Source organism: Sturnus vulgaris, chromosome 3 (genome assembly GCF_052056855.1).
Source record: "Sturnus vulgaris isolate bStuVul1 chromosome 3, bStuVul1.hap1, whole genome shotgun sequence".
Lineage (NCBI taxonomy): Eukaryota > Metazoa > Chordata > Aves > Passeriformes > Sturnidae > Sturnus > Sturnus vulgaris.
Window position 1 is genome coordinate 76,700,933 of NC_142245.1, and position 17,757 is coordinate 76,718,689.

The 17,757-nt window shown below is 37.1% G+C and overlaps 1 long non-coding RNA gene across 1 annotated transcript in view; it reads right to left on the bottom strand.

The window, feature by feature from the left end:
• The window catches only part of LOC148224428 (uncharacterized), a 43,083-nt gene that overhangs the window by 11,211 nt on the left and 14,115 nt on the right, over positions 1 to 17,757 (bottom strand). The window contains exons 4-6 of the long non-coding RNA XR_015802593.1: positions 8,759 to 9,378; positions 8,276 to 8,389; positions 3,381 to 3,446 (exon numbers count right to left, since the gene is read on the bottom strand). This is a non-coding gene — a long non-coding RNA (uncharacterized LOC148224428). The remainder of the gene's footprint in view (positions 1 to 3,380; positions 3,447 to 8,275; positions 8,390 to 8,758; positions 9,379 to 17,757) is intronic.

Sequence of the window (17,757 nt, forward strand, 5' to 3'; positions counted from 1 at the left end):
CAGCAGACTCCCACCAGCTCCCTTTTCTTGGCTCTTGTACAGCCTCATAATGAGCCAATTTAAACTGACTAAACGGTGCTAAAGCTCAGAAAAAATATCCAGTGTCTTTGTTACATTTTTTTCCAATTTGTTGGTGAACCACCTCATGGTAGAACCACAAAAGATCAGTTTCTGGGTGGTGGCTAAAGGTCAGGGGTGCAGACCCATCTGCACGTATGCCAGCAGCTCTCACTTAGGGGGGCTCCATCTGACCCTTATTAACTGTCCTTGAGTTCCTGAGGTTCTCCTCTCAACAAAGCACTATGTCACACAACAAGACAATGAAACCTGACTTAAAGGAATTTGTAGAATCAAGACAGAAAAGAGAGTTTGGATCAACCCATGAGATAAAAGAGGTTGGTATAATTAAGGAAGAAGATAAATTTAGTTGAAATAAAGAAATCTTGGGGCTGGCAAGGAAGCTGGCAGGGAAATAAAATACTGAGGTGAACGGGAGTCCAAAGAAACATCAGAAAGGGGAATGTGTGCAGGCTGGACCCGATTTGCAGGTGTTGATAGTACTGTTCATACTGTTAGTATGTGAGTAAAAACAGAATTGTTTCCTAATTTGTAGGTCAGGAAGATTTTGTGCTATTGCTAATAACTTCACAAATCTTTGTTGGTTGTATAGTTTTTAGGTTCTGTCTATGGGAAAGGAAAATAACCTTTGAATAATAGGCAACATCACATTCATTCAATTAGGCACAAATGTCCTCACATTTTTGGGACCCAAATCTTCCAGGGACTTGTTTTTTCAAAGGCAGATGACAGGTGTTTTGCATCTTTTTGTGTTAACTATTTGTGATCCCCATGACCCTAGTGTAATTCTCTGTGAACAGAGGAAAAAGTATTTCTTTTAATTCCTCCAAATTAGTAACTTTTGTTACTTTTTAATCTTTCTCTATTATACAGAAAACCTTGATGATTACCATTACCATTGGTAATTCTGACATGAATCGTCACTGAAAGAGGCTAATCAATTTGTGAAGGTGAATCTATCAGACAAATTTTACTATTGATTGTTATAATTCTGAAAACCATTACGGTCATTTATTGAATCATAAGCTTTCATTTCTTTTGATATAATATTTCTCATCAGACTGCTATAAACAGGTACTTAGTATTGAAGCAAAATTTTGTAACACTTGAAAGAATTGTGAAAAAGAGACTTAAGAGATTTAATCTATTTACATCACCAAATATGCAGTGTCTGTCTGTAAAAGAAGGAAGTTCTTTGATCTTAAAGGATTTTGCAAACTTTGGCTCAATAGGAGTTTCCATGTGGGTCTCTGGATGAAGTCTGAAAGACCATTACCTTCTAATCAGTTAGAGGAGAGGAGCAGTTAGAAGCAGAAAACCCTGAGACAAGCAGTTGTGGGTTTCCAGACAGTAAAAGTCTTGTGGATGAGAGGCAAAGAAAAAGCCTGCTGATAATAAGAATTGGTGATGGTTGGAAACAACCCCAGATTGTGTTAAACTTCACACTTTTGCCCCTCAGAAAGCTGATGTGTCTGCCCAGGTTGGCTGTAAGCTCTGTGCAATGAGTCAGCACTGCTCTCACAGCCAGGGTTTTGTAGACAAACGTTATTATAGATTAAAATAAGTTCTTTTGAATCCTGTATGTATCAAAACAAGCTGACATTCTCACAACAGAATCTAAGTTTTACATCATTTTGTATTAGCTTAGTTAACTTCTCCTTTCTGTAATTTGAATGAAAGAGAAGTGTTTTTAAAGATCATTTCCTTAATGGACATTAGTGCCACTGCAGAGAAGCTTTTATTTTTTATCAACGCTCTAGGCAAAGAAAAAATAAAGTACAATTATCTTGATGCAAAAATAGATAATAACTGAAAAACTGTTCCATTTTGCAAGGGTAGATCAGATTAAGCTATAATATGGACTGAATTTTTATTCACTCATCTAAAGTTAGTAAATGTTTAAATTAACATTAGTAACTGAAAACTTCTTTTTACCAAGCCTCTCTGGTTTTCTGTTCCCTTCATTTCCCCAGTTTAAATTAACAAGAGCACAGCAGTGAGCTACACAATAGCAAACAGAGAAGTATCCTTGCAGTATTTCTAGCTGAAACAAGGATATTAAAGACTGTATGAATCAACCAAGCACTAAGAGTCATCTAGGATATTGACCACAAATTTTTGAGAAAAAGCTCTCCACTCACTGGTTATTTACTCATTCTAATAACTTTCCCCTGCTTTCCTCATTTGTTCAAGTATTTGAGAATAGATAAGTGATCTGGGAAATTTTCCAGTTTCAACTATAAAGTAATAAATAATTGAGCTCCTTGGCACTTAATGCATGAAATAGGATCCTTGTGGTCTGAAACAAAGACTGAATTCAACAATTTCACTCTGGCAAACTCTATTTTCACAGTGGAGTTACCACTATGAAGTTACAGTTCTGTCTGCAGGAGACAGAGGTTTCTCAGAGGCTGTTCCAGTAGTGAAATGAATTGATTTGGGAACCATGAGCTGTTTGTGATTGTCTGTAACTTTCACTTAGAGTGAAAAGCATTTTTTTTTTACCAGTTAGGAGATATTTGATTGCTTATAAATCTGTTTCGGGGAAGAAATGCAGAATAAAAGAATTTGTAAGGCGAGTCCTAGTCATATCAGCTAATAACCACCTAGAAAGTGACGAGACACAGCAGTGGAGAAAACTGGCATGAAAGAAGAGAAAAACTGGCTTCTTTCATCTGAGAGCAACTGTTCTAAGTGCTGTTTCTTACACTGAACAGTGCTTGCTACAAAACCAGAAAAGCCAAAGCCAAAGGGATGGGAGCTCCCTCTTCCCAGGCAAATGCTGTAACCTTGAGATTCCTGTGGTCTTTTATTTTTTCCTAGGGCCCAAGGTGCCAAAGCTCCCATGCAGTCAGATCTGCTCCCAAAAGATCAGGAAGCTACAAAAGTGAAGTTCACCGTAAGGCAGGCACCCAGTTCAGATCCTGTCCAACTTCACTGACAGCAGTGGAAATGTAAGCATCTAATGTATACAGACTTCTATACGTGGACAACTAAGTCTGAGAATCTTGCCCTCAAATGGAGCCTCTCCATGCATTGCTTGTTGCCCAAAATGCTGCTACTTTTGTGCTGTTAAAATCAGGAGAGACTCAAGGCATGGACTTGGGGTGTCCTAACCAGACTGTGTTTAGGGGTGTACATATGCCTTATGTAAGCTCCTGAATCCCTTCAGGCTACAGAAGGCAGAGAACATCAGCAGCTGTGGCAATAACTTGCTGTATATCTGTTACCTCTTAAGTCTAAGGAGTAGAATTTCTTCCTAAAAAGAGAGAAAGCAGCACTGCTTTGACTCATTGACTCACCTGATATAATGTCTTGTTCCTAACCACGAGGGTGGGCATAAGAACATATGCAGTACCTGCAGGAAACTGAGAAAAAATAAAAGACAATTTTCCTGGTCAGTGGGGGAATGGATAAAAAGTCTTTAGTTTTAAATGCCAATGACTGCAATACACAGAAATGCTCTGCTCTTATTTGGATGTAACCTATACACTTCATCTGTGAGAAATTTGCATCTAAAAGAAAAATAACATTTCTGATAGAGATATGATTATAGAACTGCTTTTGGAGCACTTTGAGAACAAACAAGGCATTTTGCCTTGTTTGTTCCCCATAGTAGCCATCTAAACAGAACAGACAGAAAAGCTTTCTGTTACAAAGGACAGTTAACTGGGCTTTGCTCTCTCCTGGTGGTACAAATGATTTAATAGGTCTTTTAAGCTGTTGTTTATCCTGGTATTTTACAATGTATTACTGGGAACATAGAGATTTTTTTCCCCTTTTGAACATGATAAAGAGTCTCATGAATAGTATCTGTAGGTAACATTTGGCTGTCTCCCAGAGCAATGAAGAAGACAATGCTACTATCACGCTGTGGGTTTTTTTTGATTTTTCATTGAAAGGAAAAAAATCCATCTCACTGTGAGTTACTATCACTTTTGAAATCTTTATCCAAAAAAAAAAAAAAAAAAAAAAAAAAAAAAAAAAAAGGTTGAAATGTTTGGATACAGCAGAAGAATCATAAAAATGAGTTACCAAAAGCATAAAAAGTTACTGATTTTTACCCTGTAATTCAGCCAGTAAGAGCCCCACTGAGAACAGAATATGTAGGTGCACAGGATATAATATATGCTAAAAGACAGGGGAAGATGTTTCAGTATTTGTTTGTTAAACCAACACTTTTTCACTTTTCTGTACCCACAGAGTAACTTTTCTTCCTCTCCATCAAGATGAAATTATGGCTAAGATTTTACCTTGCTTTTTCAGTAAGAATTGACAAAAGGGGGAGGCTGTTAAAATTGTCCCCTTGCCTGCTGTATTACTTGGTTTAAACTTCCCAGGAGCTGTCATTTTCCAAGGACAGCACTCAGTCTTTCTTCCTGTAGTTTACCAAAGCATTGCTGAGCTTCACCTAGGTACAGGTGAATAACAAGCCTCCCATGCAATGCTTTGCTGCTTTTGAGAGCAGACTTCTGTGTAGTTTTGTCTGTGACCTGATGAAAGCAACACAATCTGTTTATCTGTGCTATGAGGGATAATTTTGACTTTATGTATCACCTAATTTAAGTTCATACCTCCTTGGTCACACCATGAATTTCTGAGAATGAGTGAATTTAAGGAATTTAAGGAACAAGGTCATTGCTGGCCACTATTCTGTCAAATATGACTGCATACATCTTTAAAAGCTTCATTCAAGGAGGAAAAGGCCAAATTCCAGACCCAAGCACTCACTGCAATATCTTTGTCTTCACTGTTTTTGGCAGCTCTTGATGTCCCTATGTGACATGTCCTATTCTCTGAGCAAACACAGATGTAAAAATATTCTGTATACTGAGACTGCTAATGACCTCACAGCTCCCTCTTTGTGGAGGAAGAAGTCACAGCCCTTTCAATCTCCTACAACATTTCTTTCCTACGAAACTAATACTGGTTGTATCTAGAAGTCCTGACTTTAAGCAATGATGAATATATTGAAAGCAATGGCCAATTCTTAGAGTATTTTAACGGCAATTTTGAAATAAGGACAATCTTAATATGAAAGGTCAATTTATTCTAAAATGAAATATTTTTGTTCTTATGTACTGAATCATATTTAAATACCTCTGAACATTCCTACTTTTGGAAGTTTGCATTTTCCGTCATGCTTGCATTTTTCCCCTGACACATTGTTGAGAACAGTTGTAAAACTATATAGTTTATATCCATCATTTCCAGTATATAAAATGTCTCCATTTATAAGAAATATTGGCAGGAAACCTATATGGGAAGAAAGAAACATTTTAAAACATCACTGCTAAAATTATTTCAACACAGAGATTGAAAAGAAATGGGATTTTCTATAATTAAAATTTATGTTAAAACTGTTCATTACTCTTGATATGAGTGGAGGTTAATAGTCTTTTTTTCACTTTATAAAGAAGGGTATGCAAATCAGACTGCTGGGCTTGAGGCAGTCTGAAGTTTTAACATGTACTAATTCTTCAGTGGGAGTTGTTGAGCCTGATTTGTGTCTTTCAGTGGAGATATTTTTCAGGGTGATTTCACAGAGGGAAATGGACGAACAGGAAATGATTATAGACCAAGCAGAAACATCAACAAGGCAAACTATGAAAATATTGCTAGTCCAAAAGTATTGTCTGGAAGCTGAAAATCTGACTTTAAATATTCTCTTTAATGGTTCCTCCTGCAGTTGTAAAATTGGCAAATATTCTATACTTTCACAACACCCCTAGCAATCAGCCGATACTCTTTATATGTCTGGCAAACTATCCTTTGCTATTCTCCATTCAAGAGAATTCCTACTAACTTAGAAATTAGTATAATTTCCTTTCCAGTCTCCAAAGAAGTGACTGATTTTATTTTAAAGAAAAAATAAAAATACACTACTGTTATAATTTTGTGACAGTATTTAGTGATAAACCTTTACTGCTCAGTGATCAGTCTAATAGTCATGAACAGCAGTTTCTAGTAGCAGAAGAAATTGAAACAACATTCTTCAAAACCAAGTCTTTATCAACGAGATCAACTCTTCTGTACTTTAGTGGTATTGGTTTATTTTATTTGGAACTGTGAAGCATTAATATTCAATTTATTGACATCTTTTTAGGGGATGAGTCAATGAAGATAATGGCAAGAACATCTCAAATTCCTGGAGAGACAGACTTGATCAGGCTGAAATACCCTGAACTGTCTCAGAGGAACAGAAGAGCACACATTGGTGAATGCAGGAGTAAATGACACCATATTTTTTAAAGGTAATTTTCCTAACCATTGTTCATTTTAAGAGCAGGGAGGCCTAAGGAAGGACTTATTCTTTCTTCTAATCATTTAACTTTCCACTTGAGGCTTTAAAAGTCTGTTCTTTAGTTTTTTGACTCTGTCTTTATGTGTTATGCAAGAATTATTCTATAAGATGCTGGGGATTTGCTCTGTATCTTGGAGGCAAAGGGTAGTCAACATGGATTTTCCTTCTTGGAATCAAAATATCAGGCAGTTAAGATATTTTTTTACACTATTTCTCACAAAGGCAAGAGTTCAAGGTATGATTAAATAAGAGTTGGGTTTAGAAACGTCCCACTAAAGGAAGTTTCCACTCAAGCTGGATAAAAGACTATAGGTGTAATTCCCAGAAATTACTTCTTGGTTTACCTGTGATCAGAGCAAAAATTGATATGTGATGTCCTTACAAGCTGAAAATCCACTGCTAGGATCAAAAATCTTTATGTACTAGAGAATCTTTAAAGGATTCAGACTGACCTGAAACCCAAACTGTGGCTAAAGAGTAGCTGCTCTTGGGGTAGGGTTTAGGCTATTTCCTATGACCTGCACTCCAAAAGAGTCTCAAAATTCAGATTTGGTGAGCTAATAAAATTCAAACTGGCTACTGAATTCTTTCCCTACCCAAATCACTCATCAAAGACACTTCTGGATGGGGAAGAGCATCTCTACTATATACAGGCTTGGAGTGATACAAATGAGTTCAGCAAACGGAAATGGGAAATAGGCACACTTCTCAGCTCCTTGTGCAGGAGGAGCCAGAAGCAAATGTGGGGCAAAAGGACAATTTGGCAGTTTTTGAAAAGCCACATTACTAACAGAGTCTTGAGGGTAGTGAGTGATCTGGCTCCTGCAGCCCTGCAGAGCAGAGCCAGAGGCATCCAGCTTGTGACATACTGCTCCTGAGCTTCCCCTCTAGCTGTTGTCTGAGCAAAGCAGCTCTTGCAATGGCTATTGCTGCAGGGAGAAAAGCATCTCAGTTCGTGTGGCTTAATTCAACTCATTCAAAGTTGTTTATTGACTTACTAATGACACCTAATTAACTGACAATCAGTGTACTATATATTCAGGGCAATCAGTGTACTATATATTCAGGGTCAATATTGGCAATTCAACAAATAACTGATGATACCAGACACGTACAGAGCATTAATAAACTATTTATTTCCCAGCCCCAGTAACTAATCCTCAGGAACATCCTCTTTCCTGTTTCCCCCTCCCCTCAACCCCCCAAGTCTCCAGTTATCCCCAGTCTGCCCCAGGCCCATGGATCACAAACACTGCCACCCCACCCGAGTATGTCCCTACAGGTGTCACAGTCAGGGCATGGGCTCCGACCAGTGCAGTTCCCTCCTTTTTATCATTTGAGGGGGAAGCATACAGGCATCCCCAAAACAACAGTCTAACCTTCAGGGAAAACATCAATACAAACACCTACACACACATATGCACCCCAGCATCCACACAGGCTTATGGTTGAATTAGTCTCCTTCTGGATTTAGGAACAGCAAGAATTTTTATCACTTGTAATAGGACTAACAGGGATGGTAAACACAGTTAATAACCCTTAAAATAGTTCAGTCGTGTTAGTTGAAGTACATTCTCTTTTTAAATGAAAATTTCCTGTTTCTGCCAAACCTACGAAGATAGGAAGGATTCTTATTGCCCCACTAAATTACAGGCTATGCTAACTGGGAAACAATCAGCCTTTATAGCTGCCTTCCTCTACAGATATTAAAGAAAAATGAAGATATTAACTGGATAAAATCAATTTTACTGAAACGTATTCTGATTTAAAGAAAGGGAGATGATAGTTTGAGAAAGGGGGGGTAAGGAGTAAATTGATGAATAGTCACCATGTACCAGTGAATAGTCATCACCAATTAATTATAGGAAAGTCAACCAGCAACATGGAACTCACCTGATTTTCTGTGATTGTGTTTGGAGGCACTGAGTACCTTCATTAAAACAGGGTAATCTCTGGCATGTAATCTCAGTGTTACACGGCTTGGTTACAGGTCACCAGAACTCTGGACTAAAAGAAAGACAAACAGGCTGTGTAATACCTACAGAATAGTGGGCTTTCAAGACATAAATGCTTTTTTGCGTTAACCAGGGAAAAAAAGATCCACAAACTCCAGCCTGCTTCCTTGTTTGTACATAGTTCATTTTAAATTTAAGACCTAAGAGCTTTCAGATGTACAGAATAAAAACTGAGTTGCACAAATGAATGTTACTCAAGTAAAGTTATTTTTCTGGACAAGTTTAGGAAACTATGCCAATTCCTGGTGTGATATCTGGTAACACTTCCATAGAAATATGACAGAGATGGATCTGATTCTGCATGCAGTTGTCTTAATTTCATGCCGACATGCATGACCAATTGATTTCCTGTACTTTTTACCTGGAAATTGTTGTCATTTCTCTTTCATCAATTCACACATACTGCCTTTTTGGCTTTATTGATCTTTCCTTACAAGTACCATTCTATGCCAACCAAACCTGATCTAACAGAGCTCACAGACATTACTGCACATTTGAGAAGTACAGGGTGTTTCTGGAGAGAGAATGTGCCATTTTCTTTTCCTTTCTTCCAGTTCTGAGTGACAGAAGGTGCTGCTTTCCTCTCCCCTCATATGATGTATGAGACAGGTGTTATTAATCATTCTGTCAAGCGGTTTCCTTCCAGTTCTGTAATTTTTGTTGAATTTTTTTTTTCTGAAAAGGGGATGTAAGTTCTCTAGTTTGAACACCTCCAGCATGGTGTGCATAATCTTACTATTCTCTTAATTGTGTTAAATGGAGTCAATGAATTTTCAAATGGTCACAGCTTCATTGTAGCTTCAGATAGACACAACAGCTGCAGATCACAGTGCTTTATCCTTTTCACCCAAAGATTAAGATACATTATGGGAAATGCAATGTTCAGAATACTCCATGTTAACTTTGGTTTGAAGGAACCTCTAGAGGTCATCTAGTCCAGCCTCTATGGGTCTTCAAGAGCAGCCACTTCTCTGCATAGGCCTAGCAAGTGAGGGAAATGTATATATTACATTTCTAAATGTAATTACATATTTTTATATTACATATTTTCTAAATGCAATTACATACAATTCTAAACATATATTACATATTACATTTCTAAACAGGGCTACTAGCAAGGTCTGCAGCTATGGAACAAATGTCTGACCCAGTATATACAAGTTAATTTTGTCAGCATGAAGAGAAAAATAGGATTCAGAAAAAAAAAAGAGACACAAAAAGCCCCAATGACAGTTTCAATCAGTAGCCACAACACAGCCTTTTCTCCTCTCTTCAGCTACCCTGCATTTAGTTTCTCAAATTGTATGAGATGCTTTTTATACCTAATTTTCAGTTTATATGTTTTCTTTTATCTGATGTAATGTTCTCAATCCTCTCTTCATACTTTTTTTTTCTGCCTGCCTGAATCTCAGTTTGTGCTGAAGTAATTGGCTTTATCTGTGATTTTCAAATCATCTTTCCAAATGGACTTAGAGGTCACTGAGCCTAAGTGTTCTTAAGTGCATGAATATTTTTTAAAAATTGAATTTAATTCCTAAGCCAAGTAGCTGCTTTTGAAAAGTTTTCCTTTATGCAATATGCGCAAGCCAGAAAAGGTAACAATTAAACCGAAATCTCAGTCTCACCATGTGCTGTGTGCAAACGTTGGTTAGTATGAGTATATGCTTGGGTAATATACATTTTGAATAAATGTACAGATAAATAAATAAACAGAGAATTAATGAAAAATACATTTAGGAATATAGAACTGCAATATAGGATGTGAGATAATAATGATAATAAAAGGGAAAACAGACTAGAATTTAAATATCATCGTCTGTCACCCTAGACTTAAAAGTTTGCATAGAAAGTACCTATAGGTTTATAATGATATCCTGCCCACTCCCACTGAAGTTGATGAAAATTCTCTCAGTTTCTTTTCAGTTATCGTAGCTTCAGTTTTTCACATGTATTTCAGAACGTCTCTCTTTCCCTAGAAATCTCAATATAAAGCAAATAATTCCTTCAGGAGGCCAGGTTATCCATCTGCTAATTAAATGAAACTTTATCATCCCTAGCTTGTACATTAGGACTTTGTTAGGTAATTAGAATAGAAAAAGATAGGATTTAATATTGCACCCCTTTAGAAGTATTTATTTCAGTTGGACCTAAGGGAAATACATACAGTCCAACTGGACTGGACTTCAAAAACCTCTAATGAGGTTGGTACATTACACTCACGTAACTCCATCAAAATCCATAAAGCTGCAATTATATTACAGAACAAGATCAATGGGTAAGATTTGGTACCCGGTTCAAAAACTTATTTAAGAAAGCTCTGCATATGAGGTATCTTTGAGACAAAGCCTCGGTGGAAGCAGGATTGTCCCATTTAATACTGCTGGTGACGAGAAGCAAGAATTTTGCTGTGTTAGGAATAAACTCTCTGTGATAGTTAGCAATGGAAATGACAAATCATTTTTCAGAGTAGTAAATGTAATCTTAAATGGATCTTCAATAACATGCTAATTCAGTCTGGTATCTTGACTGTGGAATTAATTTTTTAATTGCCAATTTCAGCTGGCCGTGCAACTGCTTCTTTAAATTTCAAGGTGACCTTTGTAAGGCCATAGGATACATTCTACCTCAGTGAATGACAATGTTGAATCATTTAAAGACCACTGTTTTGATTTTGCAATAAGTTGTGTTCAGTGAATTTATCAAACATATGGCCTTGCCAAAACATAAATGTTCAGATGCTAATGAGAGTTATTGTTATAATGAAATGATTGTCTCTCCTATTAAAAAAAAATATTTGATGTAAGGGTCACAGACAGACAGACAGGAAGAAGATGGGACAGGAAAGTTGGGAGAGAGAAGGCAAAGGGTTTATATTTTTCATGTAAAGTGCTGGAAAGGAGGGCTCTTGGAAGGCTCAGGAAAGGTAGATACTGGCTGATCTTGCCCATGATCAAAGGCAGGCTTTCTAACACTCCTTTCTAGTGATAGCAAGATGCAGGGCCCAATATTGGGTAATTCACTGAGCTGAAAATAATATGATCTTGTCTGAGGGAGACTTTTTCAGGAATCACTACATAGCCTTTATGAGTTTTTTTAAACCTGAAAACCGAAAGAGCAGCTACTCTGACTTGTTCAAGCAAAGCCCAAAGTAAATTAACTCTCTGTTTAAAATCTGAAAAACCAGTGACAGTTTATTTTTAGTCTCCTGTGAGGACTCAGTGATACTTCTGCAAGTAAAGACCTGGCAGAGATCATATCAGGGCCAAACGGAGCAGAAACCCATGTTCTTGTGAAAGCTCATTTGATTGCCATCCTGTGGGAAAGATGCCAGTTAAGGGTCAGAAAAAACCCTCTATCTCTGCCTCTCAATTCCAAGTGAATTGGCTTAACAGTGAAATGAGAATATACTGCAGCCATCTAAAAGTGAGTATCAATTATTTTCCGATAGTGCAACCAGGCTGCTTTGAGAGATAACTCAGTAATGAAGGAAGCATCTTTTCCAGCCCCATGAGGCAGTGCATCTTCACACAGCTTCCACAACAGGCTGTGCCTGAAGGCAGAAATTTGTACCCTGCTGAAATGATCAAATGAACAGTGAAAAGCTAAAAATTCTACTAAAAATGAAAAGACTGTTTAAATAATTTGGTAGAGTAGATTATAAAATTCTTTATTAAATCTGAAAGACAAATCAATTAATACATTAATTGAGTCAGAAAAGCAGGCCTGTGTGCCAAAGTAATACAGGTGCTTCTCTGCTTTAGGATCCTGTCCTGAAACCTCTTCTGATTATCTTAAAAAGAACTCCTAAAAGCACCACACATCAGCACACATATCATCTGACAGAACAGAAAATTCTGAAAAATAGAAAAATAGAAAGCTCCATTGTGGTATCTTTGAGAAAGGAAGACTTTCCTCCAAACTATTTCAGACATAGAAGGAGTAGTGCAGTTGTATTACATATATAGTATTTACATATATACATATATACTCTATACTATACATATATATATACACACACATATATTTCCTAAAAAACTAATAATCCTGTGGTTTAATATAAAAATAGTCTGGATAGTTTTTAATGTACATATTAAAATCATACAGAAGATCTGTGCATTTTAAGTGGTTATAGTTATACTTCACATAGAAACCTGCACTCCTGCCACTTGACGTGCTACTCTATGCTCCAAAGGGGGAATACCTTTAAATAGTACTCCTTACAGTACTAATACATATATATAGTAGTTATAGTACTAATCTTCATCTTGATGATCAGCCCTCTCAGGCAGAGAAAATGTAATAATAAACAGATTGGGCTGAATTCCCTCAGAAACAAGAAAACCATCCCAAATCTGTCTTCAGTTAGGTGATAGAATTTATCACAAAGAACTCCTAGCCCTCCTGTAAGTTTCTTCAGCATGTTATTTAATCTGCCTGAGAGCATGGTGACTCTGCAACTATAGCAGAGATTTAACTTTAAATATCTCTAAAGCCTTTCTTAACTTCCCCCCCCCCCTTTTTTTTTTTTTTAATGAAGTAAGGTTTTCAAGCTTGAGGGCTGATTTTTTTTTCAACAATTGCTCTGCAGTCCTGAATGGGGAGCTAGGCTAAATCTGCTGCTTCAATTTGTTTAATTGATGGAAGCTGGGTTGTGTGGATTTTCTCAGTTGAGTCTAATGAAAGAAGTATTCACTTTATAGCGAATATCTTAGACTGCAGAATGGAAGTCTGCAAGTGAGGAGACCATAATTTTCTTCTCAGCTCCTGAAATTGTCTGTAATGGGATGCCGGCCAAATCGCCTCATTTCAGTGTTTCAGGACTCAGGCAAATAACTTCCACTGAATTTTGATGGGGTGATTAAAGAAGTCACCAGCTTCAGCTGGCTGTCTCCAGCCTTGCAACAAAGCCCATCACAAAGTATGCCAATACTTGAGCCATGCCAGTGCCTGACTTAGTAGGACAGACTGCAGGGAAGATTGATTAGTGCTGAGGCTGAGCTGCGCCCAGGAGGGACAGAGGTGCAGAGTGTTCCTCTGCCCTTGCCAGCAGAGCATGTGTCTGGCTGTGAGACCAGGCTCTGGATGGAGAGCTGGGTTTGGTGCAGTCCTGAGTCCTCCATACAAGATTCAAGAGGAGAATTTTTTTCTGTGAAATCGTGTTTTGTGTTAATTACTTTGCTTGTACAATGATGGTGGATCTATGAATAGGAAATTGTACATAATGGATTAACTGCCTATTTTTGTTAAATCAATATTTAATTTCCATTGATTTTTCCATCTCCTTCATTTAAGAATCAAAGATATTTTTAGCTCTACAGAAAACTTTAGTTTTTACACATTAATATTTTAAACTAATCACATATGATTGATTTTTTTATTTTAGGCTGAACTTTTCAGTGACTTCAGTAGTGATTTATCTATCACATTGAAGATGCAAGCCAGCCATATGTAAAAAAGGGATGTTTTGTACATCAGATATATTTGAAAGAAAGACAAGAATTTAGAAAGTATTTACTCAGAAGGTCTTAAATTAACCAGAGCTAAGAGGAGGAAAAGGCTCCACAGACTTTTCTTGTTAGTGAAACTATCAAAAGAACCAAAATTTCTTATGCTAGATTTTATTAGGGCACAAAATAATATAGTCTGGTACATAATAACTCTTTCAAGCAGGGAGATGGTTTACAACCACTGTATGAAACAAATTAAAGAACATCCTGGAGGAAAATAAAAGTAACAAACAGCCCTTCCACAACAGATCTTTGCAAGCTGGGTCATTCCAGACCGAAAGAATGCACAGTGTGGCTCAGAGGCCAGGACCTATGTGTAAATATACAGTCTTCTTCTCAGCTTCCTGTCCTCATGATATTTGGAACAAAATATGTAGTGTACAGTACCTGTGCTGATATGTGAAAAAGAACACCCTGTATGGGTCCAGTGTCTGTCACACCCAATCACTGCCTGCAACTCGGCTGCAATTCCAGGATTCCTCACTGGAGATATTCCAGAATTATTTGGACACAATCCTGTGCTGTGTGCTGTAGGATGACCCTGCTGGAGCAGGGAAGTGGGACCAGATCACCCACTGCAGTCCCTTTCTACATGACCCATTCTGTGATCCATTACCCTTTCAGGTTATTGCCTGAGATGAACTGTGGCTTCATGGTATCTCCTAGGGCATGATTGCTTTTTCTCTCTTAGGTTAAGAGTTTTATTACAATTTATCAACTTATATATCTTATCTGATCTTATGAGTCAATGCTCAAAAAGATATTATGTCATTTTCTCAATGTAATTTTTAATGTCCCTGTTTGACAAGGCTGGATCAGAACTAATTAGGTTTCCTTTGGTAGGCTATCTTTCCACCTGAAGACTATGCTGGAAGTCTATCTGTATTTCCCAGAAGTAGTTTTAACTACCTACAACACCTCTAAGACTGGAAAAGATGTCCAGTTCTGTAGATCCATTTGAGCATTTTGGAACTCTTGCAAGCAGCACTGTAAAAGTACTAGAAACTCTGTGAAGAATAGATTTAAAAGTTTTCAGTTAGTCAGTGCCATGCTAAGTAAAAGAAATTAGTTCAGCTTCTGCTGCAGAAGTTTCTACCCTCTGGCATTTGTGGTATGAATAAAGACTTAGCGTTATCAAATAAATCAAGATGAGGCTGTCATTTTTCTTTTTAACTTGTATTTTCATTGTTCTAGTTGAGATATAAAGAAGCTGAGTCATCTGCCTTTTTCTTCAGTAGTAATCCTGACCAGAATTACTGATTTTCTGTAATTTGAAAGCCCTGTCACCTTGCTTGTCTTTCCTAATAATTGTAAGTATTGATATTAATGTTTACATAGACTCATTAGATATGAAATAGATGCATATAAACATATATATATATATATATATATATATATGAATAGGTGGATCTAGAGCTAGATTTTTATCTAGACTCTATGAGAGCTTGCTAAGCCAGAAATAGTCATGGATCATGACATTTATTATGTCTAGACATTGTAGAACAAAAAGGTACAGTCCCTACTTTCAACAGATTTCTAAGTATGCAAAAAGTCAGGGCAAAAATGAACTAGGCACTAAGAAAGAGGAGTTGAAAAAATAACTCAGGATACAATAACTTTGTTCTCAAAGTCAAGGATAGCAATTTCAATATTGTTAAGCTTGCAGGCACTGTGACAAAAAATGATAATAAACAGCTTTGCTGATGTTATGAGAAGTAAATCTGAGGTATGAGTTTGGATAAAAAGATCAAAGTTTGTAGGGTTTTTGTTGGTTTGGTTTTTTTTTTTAAGCCAAATGTTAGTGAAGCTGACTCCTCAAACTAACTGTAAGTGAGATCTGACATTTCAGCAATGAGTGAAGGCTTCATAGGTAAAGTGAAGATATCTGCAAAGGGCCTTGATAGTGAAGACCTTCAGCTTATTTTTGTTAGAAAACAGAAAAAGAATGATGTCTCAAGAGGAGTCACGCAGTTGCTGTGGTGGGCTGAGAAAATATCCTGTCCATCAGAAGGCCAAACAATGTGGGAAAGGAGCAGTTTCTTATAGGCATCTTTTGGGAGACAGGCAATTTTATTGTTCTTTTTAACAGAGTGTTCTTTACCAGCACATCCAGTCCCTATGAAGAATTTTGATATATTTAATTTTGTTTTTTTCTACCACTAGTTCCTAACAAACATCCAAGATACCTGAAATAAATCCTCGCAAAAGGCTGAGAATAATCAGTTTGTTTCTATCGATCCTGTCAAGTTCAGAAAATGCCTGTGTGAGCTTTTTTCAGCTCAAAATGTCTTCATTGAAATATCCTTTTTTCTGTCCTGGATGGCTGCAGCCTTACCCATTTTGACTCTGACAGTTCAATGTTTGACAAAAGCATTTATCTGAGCTGTTTGGATCTTTCTAAACAGGAGGGTAGTACATGGACCAGGGGATTGCTTGAGGTCTCAGCAGATTCTGTGACTCAAAGCTTCTCTGGAAAATATGCGTGGTGAGGGGGGATGGGAGAGGGTTGGAGTGTGAAAATACAAGAAAAGAAGTTGTGAGGAGACCCCCAAGCCCCGTATGAGATCTAAAAGTTAGACTCTGAGTGGGGGAGAAAGAAAAAGCATGAATTAATAAATGATGCTAAGTGTTCTGCAGAGAATGGTTTTACAAGGCTAAACAGGATAAGGAAACCCAGAATTGAAGCAGGGGGAGCAAGGGGTATAATTCATACAAATAAGCTGGATGGTAGCTTCAGGAGAAAGGTAAAACCTTTATAAAATCTAATGATGTGTAAATACCACCCGCATTAATTATGCGGCACTATTAAATGTTAAAAATCTGAAGCCCGGAGCTAGAATAATTAATCTGCCCTTGTGATTGCCTTGGAAGGCAGAGAAAGTTACTGTTCCAGCAGTGCTAGCTAAAGTTACAAATAAAGAAAGAGGGAAACTTATTGTGTTCCAGCTCTACATTTGACAACAGATAGTTTCTCAGGGTAGTTTGCTGAAAATCTAGGGAATAGAGATACTTTCCTTTAATTTTTTTTTTAATTTTTTTTTTTCCCCAAATAACCTGAGTAATTTCAGCCTGAAATCCCCAGCTGAGAGCAAGCAATTCTATTGGTGTTATAGATCTGATGAGCTGGGCTCCACACTGTCCAACAAACTTCCCCACAAACAAAACCCAATCCCTGTGTTTACCGTGTTCTGTCACATCATGAAGGATGTGCTATATTAAGTGTATGTGGAAACAACAGTTTTCTGGTTTTGTTGCTGGCCTAGAGAGCTTGCTTTCCTGTAATGTAATTTCTTCAAACAGGGTCTTTTAAGCTGTGGATGTCAAAATGACATTTCAACTCAGTCAGCTGTTTAAAGTCTGTCTTCCCGTCCTAAATTTTCAGAAAATCAGAACAAGTGGCTTTGGATATGGAGGCACTATTTGTTGGAATTAATATAGTGTCACCGAGAGTCAAAGGAAGAATCAGTCAATTTTTAAGGGCATGTAGGAATGAATGTACGGCAATGAGAGATGTTCTGGTTATTCTACCTTTAATGTGTGTGAGAAAGAAAGAGAGAGACAAGCCCTGACTGATACATTTCTCATTTCCTTAAACTGACATTATTTTATAAGATACAATCATATTTTAAATAAAATGTGGGTTGATTTTAAGTAGAAAAACTGTGCTTTAGACTTTTTGTCCTTTCATTGAATCTAATATTTTTGTTTTCAGGTATAGGTGCTCAGAGCACACAAAAGTTAAAATATGGAAATGCGTTAATATAGATATGGAAATGTTCTTTGTCCGGCTTATTTCAAATAAATCATAAAAGATTGCATGCCAGAGAGAAAATCCATCTTCCACCTGCACCAT